Source organism: Lepisosteus oculatus, unplaced genomic scaffold, assembly GCF_040954835.1.
Source record: "Lepisosteus oculatus isolate fLepOcu1 unplaced genomic scaffold, fLepOcu1.hap2 HAP2_SCAFFOLD_48, whole genome shotgun sequence".
In the NCBI taxonomy this organism is placed as follows: Eukaryota; Metazoa; Chordata; class Actinopteri; order Semionotiformes; family Lepisosteidae; genus Lepisosteus; species Lepisosteus oculatus.
In genome coordinates, this window is record NW_027168020.1 from 400,857 (window position 1) to 410,583 (window position 9,727).

At 47.2% G+C, this 9,727-nt stretch overlaps 1 non-coding gene across 1 annotated transcript; it reads right to left on the minus strand.

Annotated features, from left to right (window-relative positions):
* Positions 1–3,421: 3,421 nt before the first annotated feature.
* On the minus strand, positions 3,422–3,495 carry trnat-agu (transfer RNA threonine (anticodon AGU)). Its single transcript has one exon. It is a non-coding gene; the product is annotated as a tRNA-Thr (tRNA).
* Positions 3,496–9,727: the final 6,232 nt, after the last annotated feature.

Below are 9,727 nucleotides of genomic sequence, written 5' to 3' on the forward strand. Positions count from 1 at the left end.
GTAGTTCGTCTTGAAAAAATGTTACGAGTACATCATCTATCAACAATTACACAGGTTCTGTTTCCATATTGCGGATTTTCGTTAGGTATTATCAAATCCAGTGGCGCTGTGTGTTAGTTTACTGAGTCCCATGTCACATGGTCTGTGATTGAAACCTGTAAAACCGGTTTAATTTGTCACAGCCAGCACTCTTCAGGTGTGAGGGTCTTCTGCTCAGAATGAAACGCTAAAATGTTTGTGTATATTCTAATGGTAGTGGGGGCAGGGTGTGTGGGAACAGGTTTGGTTGAAATTGCATTGGACATCTATGTTCTTCACACCTGAAACATTTTCTCTGAAAGCATTTTCTTCGCAATTTAACCGATCTTGTTACAGCATGTTACAGTTTACTATTATTAACCATATTAATTTTAAGTGCTTAATGTAAAATCTTGTAAAAATATATTTTCATTGTTGAAATATACATTAAGTCTGACTATCATATAATAAGTTAAATACAAAACTAAAGATAAAATAGGGTTAAATATAATTCAAAATATTTTGCTAACAATGTTAACTGTTTATGAATAATAAAATGTATTAACTAAGGAGTAGGATGGCACAGTTGTTAGTATGTTTTTTGTTTTGTTTCTTTTTCATAAATACAACAGTAGTACCTGATGTCTCAGTGGCTTTCAAAATTAAATTATGCATGCAAACCTGTGAACTAGAAAGATAACTAAGATATCCATCCATTATATTCCATAATATCCATGAAATATATGGCGCTGAAATATGTGTGACGCAGTGGTGGCCTGACACGGTGAGGTGCGCTGGCAGCTGTGTGATGCAGTGGTGGTCGGGTATGTAGAGGTGCACTGGCAGCTGTGTGTTGTGACGCAGTGGTGGCCTGACACGGTGTGGTGCCCTGGCAGCTGTGTGATGCAGTGGTGGTCGGGTATGTAGAGGTGCACTGGCAGCTGTGTGTTGTGACGCAGTGGTGGCCTGGCACGGTGAGGTGCGCTGGAAGCTGTGTGATGCAGTGGTGGTCGGGTATGTAGAGGTGCACTGGCAGCTGTGTGTTGTGACGCAGTGGTGGCCTGGCACGGTGAGGTGCGCTGGAGCTGTGTGATGCAGTGGTGGTCGGGTATGTAGAGGTGCACTGGCAGCTGTGTGTTGTGACGCAGTGGTGGCCTGGCACGGTGAGGTGCGCTGGCAGCTGTGTGATGCAGTGGTGGTCGGGTATGTAGAGGTGCACTGGCAGCTGTGTGTTGTGACGCAGTGGTGGCCTGGCACGGTGAGGTGCGCTGGCAGCTGTGTGATGCAGTGGTGGTCGGGTATGTAGAGGTGCACTGGCAGCTGTGTGTTGTGACGCAGTGGTGGCCTGGCACGGTGAGGTGCGCTGGCAGCTGTGTGATGCAGTGGTGGTCGGGTATGTAGAGGTGCACTGGCAGCTGTGTGTTGTGACGCAGTGGTGGCCTGGCACGGTGAGGTGCCCTGGCAGCTGTATGATGCAGTGGTGGCCTGGCACGGTGAGGTGCGCTTGCAGCTATGTGACGCAGTGGTGGCCTGGCACGGTGAGGTGCGCTGGCAGCTGTGTGATGCACAGCTCAGTTGGTTTTGTCCAACTGAGCAATCTTGCTTTCATAAAATATACCAACATTTTAATGACTGATGATTAACATGCTGTAATACACAGTTCAAAATTAAAGGCTCAAATGCTGTACATGAGAGGTTAAGCTCCCCCTGGCGGTTTTACAAGGCGACGCCGGATAGTTAGTCACGTGACACACGTGAACCGCGTGATACCCCGGTGGGCGTGTCGCGGTATGCCGCGAAATACCTCACCCATTTTGAATGGCTGCATCTGTACGTTCAGAATCAAACCCGCAGCTGTTGTTCGACTTTATTTCTTGACTAATTACAACTGAGTGTCGCACGAGCAGTTACGTAAACTTGTCTGGTATATTTGAACACAAATGCCATTCTTCAATTAAAACTAACAGTACATTGTCAGGGACATTCAGTTCTATAAAAACAAGAGACAGACAAGAGAATATTTCTTCCTTTCATGTGGACTACGTGTTGACTTACTGATCGGAATAATTGAAAAGTTCGGGTTCATAGCCGATGCAGTGCGTGCTAATTAGAACAGCAACGCTGAGCTCTCAGCACCGTACTGAGCCCAGGTGTTTTTCTAAAGCTGTCAGGTGCAGTTCATTTACATGAAGGAAATTTCTTACTGGGTACAATTACAATGCAGTAAGTAGCACAGACTACTTAGGGAGCAGCCCGATGTGTTTAAAAATGACCCGAGCCAGGTAGGAGTCGAACCTACAATCTCCTGATTCGTAATCAGACACCTTAGCCATTGCGCCACTGGACCTGGTGTAACACTGCAGGACTGTAACCCAGTGAGCTCAGCCCTGCAACTAGTAAAATATTACCCCCGGTCCATTCTTTTCCAAAAGTGAGAAACACCTGTTTTCTACATGTTGTCTGTTTTAAAACCATATCTCTTTAAACCAAACCAAGAGTTTGTCTTTTGCACTGCTATTCTGATTCATTTCGATTTCAAAGAAAAAAAAACATTATCTTCCAAAGCATCATAAAATTGTCCCTTCTTCCAGACTCTACTTCTCTCTTGTAGTAGTACAGCAGACCTTTCCAGGTGAGCAGATCACAGAGTCCGAAATGAGCTTCCTCCATCAAGCAAAGTACCTGAACATGACTCTGTCATCATAAAAGCGCCCCTGTAATAAAGAAATTAAATCCGAAATCAAGAGGGCAGTTGCCTACTGAAATACAAGAAGTCATCAATTTTAACCTAGCAACACAGTTCAGAGTCCGGAGTGCGGACTGATGGCGCACGGAGGGTCCATATACTGTGGATCCCTCAGTGATCTTCCGCGTATTCAAACCGCCAGCGTGTGACTCCCCTGTCCCCGTGACCTCATTGCTCTGCTCTCTCCTCTGTGCAGCCGAGCCCGACTCACGGTAAAGTGAAAAAAAATATGCCCTCAACGTGAGATTTAGTCTGGAGCGAGGATAGATGTTACCTTTTTATCATTGAACAGGATGTATGTGATGTGGCGACTAGGTTCAATTTTGTATCCTCTTTAAAAGATTAAGGACTGGGGTGAGCGTGATTTACCAGCTAAGAACCCGACGTGCGCACCGTTTAAGCTGCATAGACTCGGTCGTTTAACTCTTCTCCATTAGTAGGGTTAAGGTTAAAGAAAAAAACATTGCTGACTTCTTTTTTTTTTGCCAGCCGCTAGCGCTGATTAGCAAGGTTTGTATTTCATGTTTTGCAAGTTGCATCCATTTTAAGAAAAACAAGTCGCGTTAAAGACAGGAAATGAATACTTGCATTTAATTAAGTCTAGCCGTAGGCGGTTGTCCATAATGACCAGTACTGTTCAAGAAGACAGAACAAAGAAGGCACCGCTGGGATTCGAACCCAGGATCTCCTGTTTACTAGACAGGCGCTTTAACCAACTAAGCCACAGCGCCCCAGGAGTGTTGTCCTTTTGCAGCCACTTGGACACACCTTTAGAAAAACATTTTGTTAGGCATTCTGCCTCAGCCTAAACACCTATAGCTTGCAAAGCGCATGCTATTAGACAGGCACCTCTGCAAGACCTTAAGAGTCTCTTAAACTAGTGATAGTAAGGTGTTCCCAATGGGTGATGTTCGGCTTTCAAATCATCTCTCCGTGGAAGCGCCGAGATGCAGCTGTTTAAGGCTTAGAAGCAGCTGACTGTTTCACTACCTAGCTGATCACTGTCAGTCAGGGAGCTTAGAGGTGAAAAGCCTGTCTGAGAGACAATTCGCCATCGATCAGTTCAATATGTTCTGTACCAGCTCGGCGCACCCGAGATCATCTTGGTAGCCGTGTAGCTCAGATGAGTGAGAGCTTGTGTGTATTTACCACCGTGATTGGATGCCGGCCTTTCTCAGGTCACAGTAAACCTTCTGCTCAAAAAAAGTGAGGTAAAACCTCACTCTGCACAGTAAAACCTAAAAAAGTGAGGTTTTATTTAATCTCTGACCAAGGGAAACGTTTCATTTTTTCAAAGAAATGTTTGTTAAAAAATAAAGTCATAGTTCCATGGGATTCAATCATAGACCGTGTGACATGGAAGTCAGGAACCTAACCCACTAAAGCACTACAGAAACATTATCGACAGACAATGTACAGCGTGTACTATTCTTGTGTTGCGGTACATGAATATAATTATATCGTTATTAATTTCTAATTTATAACTTTATTAACTTTATAAATTAACTTTATAAATTTATTAACGTTATTAATTAATTTCACGACGCACAGACAGAGCGTGGGGAGCCGCCGCCTGCAAACACGGCTCCAGGCAGGACTCCGCTCTGCAGGAGCCGCAGAGCAGAGGAGATGGGGGCAGCTTAGCTCCTGTGCAGAGACCTGAGCTGTTGTTGCTGCGGACGCTGTCTTTTCTGCACTCGGGGTAGGAGTGAATGTTGAGTTGCCCTTAGAAATGAAGCAGAGCACTTCAACGGCACGGGTGTGTGTGTGTGCGCCCTGGTGATTCTGGGAGCCAGATCGAACCTGGGCTAAAAGAGAGGGGGCTTAGCCCTCTTCCATTTACTAGTTCAAAGTTGTACAACCCATTTGTATCTGCTAGGCGGCGCAGTCGTCGTGCACAAAGAACGCTTTGAAAAGCGTCAAAGGCAAGTCATTCTGAGTTGGTCGTTTGTGTTTTCCGTTCAGACGCGAAATGCTGAAATGATCTCTCGGCTCCTCGGTTGTCATTTCTGCTCCGTAAAGGAATCACAGCACGCGTCGGCTTCCAGCACGGTGGGTCGGGACACGATGCCGGGGGTCGGAGAGAGCGATGTCTTCCTCGTTAGTATAGGACCTGTCACTTGTCCCCACCTGTCACGCGGGAGACATGGGTACATCAGGATGTTTCATTGAAGTGAAAGCAGGATGCGCTGCGACATGCACTGTGCAGATCCCGCCACACTAAGAGGTGAGTGGGTCTGTTCGATCACAGCGCTAGGCGAATCCCCAATCCCTTTTGTGCGTGGCGACAAAAGAAGTCTGAAGTCTGTTTCCACCCGGGGACCTTTCGCGTGTGAGGCGAACGTGATAACCATTACACCACGGAAACAGTGGTAAGATGTGCCCAGCGGCCCAGCGCTGAGCTTCGCCAATGCGATTCAGCGGCTTCCAGTGCCTTTATTGGGGTGCGCTGATGGACCGTGCTCTCTCTCCAGAGACCAGCACGCCTGTCATGGACGGAGCAGGAAAGGTGGCGCCACATTCTACAGCCCTCTCCACGCAATCGACGAAATCGGGCTACTGAAGTGGAGAAAATCGCCTCTCCAGAAAGTGCAAATATCATCTTGGAGAGTATAAATCCTATTGCCAAAGGTCAGCCCTGTCTACCAGAGTAACCCTCCCACCTCCTGCAGCGATGGTCAGCTCATCTCACACGCGAGAAGTTTCGGCTGGAAACAAGCGCCCCCTCTTCTCGCACGTTTTGCACGTTTGAGTAGTTTTAATGCGGCTCCTTCGTACGCGGTGCTGATCTTTTGGAAAGCAGGAGGCAAAACTGACACGTTCCCATACCAAAGTCGAACCCGGGCCGCCTGGGTGAAAACCAGGAATCCTAACCGCTAGACCATATAGGAGAGCACAACCCTGCTGTTCCGGGCATCATGCAAGCAAACTACAGAAATATTAGAAAACGCAAGAGAGTTGTCACTCAGAGTGTCGAAGGGTCGATGTATACTGGGGCTCAGTTGAAATGCAACGTCAGGACTTTTCCGAATTATGTCACATGAAGAGAGCACAGCCTTTTCCACCCTGCCACGTGTGTATCGGTAACTCGCCGTGATCGTATAGTGGTCAGTACTTTGCGTTGTGGCCGCAACAACCCCTGTTCGAATCCGGGTCACGGCAGAATAGGGGTGTCTGCTTTTACTACTTGCACGAATGAAGGCAAAAAAAAGCCAATCGATGTGAACGAACGGCGCTTTACAGAGGAGTACTGCCTGACTGGATCGTTGATGAACGACAGAGGCCACTCCGACCTCTTCTCGGGTTTCTTCAATGACTTACTAAGGATCTTCTTCACATTCGCCCATGCAGGGGAAGCCAGTTACACCAAAGCAAACGCAGGAAAGTGCATTTCATGCAGAGACCAGGAGGGACCTGTTTACACCAAGAGTGGTCGGAGTATGGAACAATGCGCCCAGCCCTGTTGCTGGAGTCGATTCTTGATTAGATTTTGGGCTCACTAAGAGGCCCCCGCTGGGTACTAATCTTTCTGTTGTTCTCGCAGGTGTTGCGCTGCTTTTGAGCCGACAGAGCTCGTCTTGGTCTGTCGGGACAGCCCAATTGCAAATGATCGGCTCCAGGTACAGAAGGAACGTGCGTTTGGTACAAGAGTGCATGAAGGCACCGGAAATACATTGGGAACAAATGACTGGTGGTTCAAGACCTCTGTGAAGTGCAGGAGCGTGCAAGAAGAGGCTGTTTGCACCCGGTCTCGAACCTGGGACCTTTCACATGTTAGGCAAACGTGATAACCACTACACTACGGAAACCTGTAGGGTTTGTTGCTGGTGTATCGCTTGCGTTTCGGGCTGAGAAAGGGACGCGTCATTTTAGGCAGGGGGCGCTGGAGAGAGGAACAAAGGGAGCGATGAAACAAAATGCCGAAACCCGGGATCGAGCCAAGGACCTTTAGAACATACTCTCACGAATCGTTAGAATATGTGCGTTTGATCATCAATTGCGTAACAACCACATTCGTTCGACTTGAGCCATCAAGCTCATAGTTTTCAAATCTTGAAAGCTGTCATTGAGCACATCATAGTCTGCAGTACGCCCCGTAACTTGCGTACTTCAACAGAAAGAAGAGCAGACAGCTCCATAAATATGCGAGGCGCAGAGAGTGCAAGGCGAGCCGCACACGTTTTGGTGGCTGAGAGAGGGCAGTTTTTGCTTCTGCATTTCCCAAGTAAGGACGCATGACAACAAGCGATTGCGGTGCTCATTTACGACATAGTGGTGATGAGTTTTCAGTACGTGTTCTTTTGAACGAGCAATGAGGTTGCTGCCTTGGACAGCTGACTGCACGCTCTCATTGTGCCACGTGATGAGTATTCACCAGGCTCGTTCAGTCATTAGTCACATTCCATCGTTTGCCATAAGCAGATGCTGCAAGGTGATGTGGATATCAGTTCCCAGTCTTGTGGACGAGGACAAAAAGAGCACACAAGGGCTCAGCCGGGAGTTGAACCCAGGACCTCCCACACCCTAAGTGAGAATCATACCCCTAAACCAATGAGCCACGGCAGCACTTTCTATTTTATCCTGTCAGCGAGCTTGAGGACGGGGGAGAGGCGTCATTCGCTCGTCCAGTCAGACCTTCATCAATAAGTCAAGAAAGCCGCAATTACACGACTGCCTTGCAAACGAAGGGCAGTGAACTGCACCCGGTAAGAGGGGAACAAGCGGCACTAGGCGACACTGAGGCATGAGCCCCAGTGAGGGGGGTTAGCTTGCATGGTACAGTGCTCGCTTTGCATGCGAGAGGTAGCGGGATCGTTTCCCACGTCCTCCAGGTGTGTGCTTAGAGCTTGATGTGCCGAAAGGTGTCCTTTAGCCTGTGGTCACGCCTTGCATGGAGAGCGTCATGCAGCTGTCAATCATTTCGCAGCCACGCCCCCTCTTCATCTTCTCTCTGCCTTAAGCGTCTCCGCCACTCTCTCTTGACATTTCATGTCAGCATGTCAGAAGTCCGAGTGACGTTTTTAATGGCTGAGTGAGGGCACGATGCTGAAGCAGAGAGGCCACTTCAGCCAGAGAGACTTGTGCTAGGTGAGATCTGAAAAACGGACTCACAACAGAAACAGACCAAAAAAGTATCGGTGAGATCAAAAGGCAAATGCAACATCCAGCAGAGGGCGTCTGAAGATTAGGGAACGGGCGACTGAAATCCATATGAGGCAAACTTTCCGGCTGTGCACTGCAGCTGGCCTCGTTGGCATAGTTGGTAGCGCGTCAGTCTCTTTATCTGAAGGTCCTGAGTTTGATCCTCACACGGGGCATGGCTGCTTGCTCTTTTCAAACACTTGCGGCAACTGTTCGCTCATAACCACGTCTGGAATGCGTGACCTTTACACGGGGGAGAAGCAACGCCGCATCCCTTTTCTAAAGAACATTCATATTCAGAAATAAGTCAAGAAATTTGCCATTACTTTTGCTGTCAGCCTGCCCATGTTGCCAAAGAAAGATTCACTCTGCGTCAACATGACAGAACAGCGATCACTTGAAAACACTGTTCCACACTCCGTAAGCAAGAACTTCAGTGTTTGCAGTCACCCGATATGCCGATAGTCAAAGGAGCACAAAACACGAAGCGTCAAAAGACAAGATGAGTTGATGGAAAGAGCGTTGAATTGATGAGCACAAAAGTTCAGCTCGTACAATAGGCAACGAAGGTCCCGGCGTCATCATCGCACTTGAAAGGACTGCCTTGCAGACTAAGGGCAGTGGGAGGTTGCTGTTTTGAGATGGAGGCATTGGGATGGTGGGCCGAGATCTATTCTTCTTAAGGAATTCTTCATCGTGAAAGATCGGTCCACAGATCATCCAAAGAACTTACAAATTTTTGGGACTCAGGGAATCACGTCTTGAAAATACGGCTTGGACGCGTAACGGCATTCTATCCAACTATCCAACTGCAGGACTTGAGGGTTTTTTGTGCTTTGTTCTGTTTTCGTTGACATCGCATTCGTAAGAGCGTCAAAAAAAGGCAATTCCAGCATCTAACACGAATAAAAGGGCTATTGAAACTGCAGGGCTGCGCAGCTTCTAAAATCCTTGCACACAATTCTCCGTTATTGTTACTTCCTTCTTTCTGTCTAACAAAGTTCCCTTTTCCTGACCGGACGGGGAGACTATCATTCCAACTTGAAGCCAGCCTTAAGTTCTCCGAGGCGCATTTGTCTGCTAGCATGCATTTTGTGAAATTTTTTTTTGTTGTTGTTAAACCAAAAGCGACTTTGAAAAAGGTTTCCACCGCCGCCCGGCACTCTATGTTAGACTGTATCAAGAAAGCAGCGCGCGCTGCAGCCGTGGCCGAGTGGTTAGGGCGATGGATTAGAAAGCCGTCAGGGTCTCCCCGCGAAGCTTCAAGTCCTGCCGCCTACGGTGTCGTCGTGTGTCTGCGCAACAAAGGAAAAGCACCAGTTTCACTTTTCCCGCGACTTTTAAAACACGAATGATCTGGATTTCTACATGAATGGCTCTTAAAATGTGATCTGATCTTCATCTGACGCATAATAATAAATAAAGACAGTCTTGTTTAACAAACAACACACAACATTTTACATTGTCAATTCAGTTCAAATCAATGTATTTCTATATAGCGCCTTTCACAACAAGGTTGTCCCAAGGCACTTAACAATGCAAGTTGTTAAGAGCCTTGTGTCTAATATGCCGCCTAGGTTACGTGCTGTCTCTTTGAGGCAAATGTTTAAATCCTCTGAGTTAAGTGCTGAAGTTATAGTAGTCCTATCAGTATTGTTGCCTCCGATCAACAGATCCTCAGTTTTCTCAGAGTTGAGTAACAAAAAGTTTTCACACATCCAAGTCTTTCCTTCATTAATGCATTTAACTAAAGTGATAATAGAAGAGTTGTCATTTGGTGTAAACAAAATGTTTATTTGAGTGTCATCAGCATATGAATGA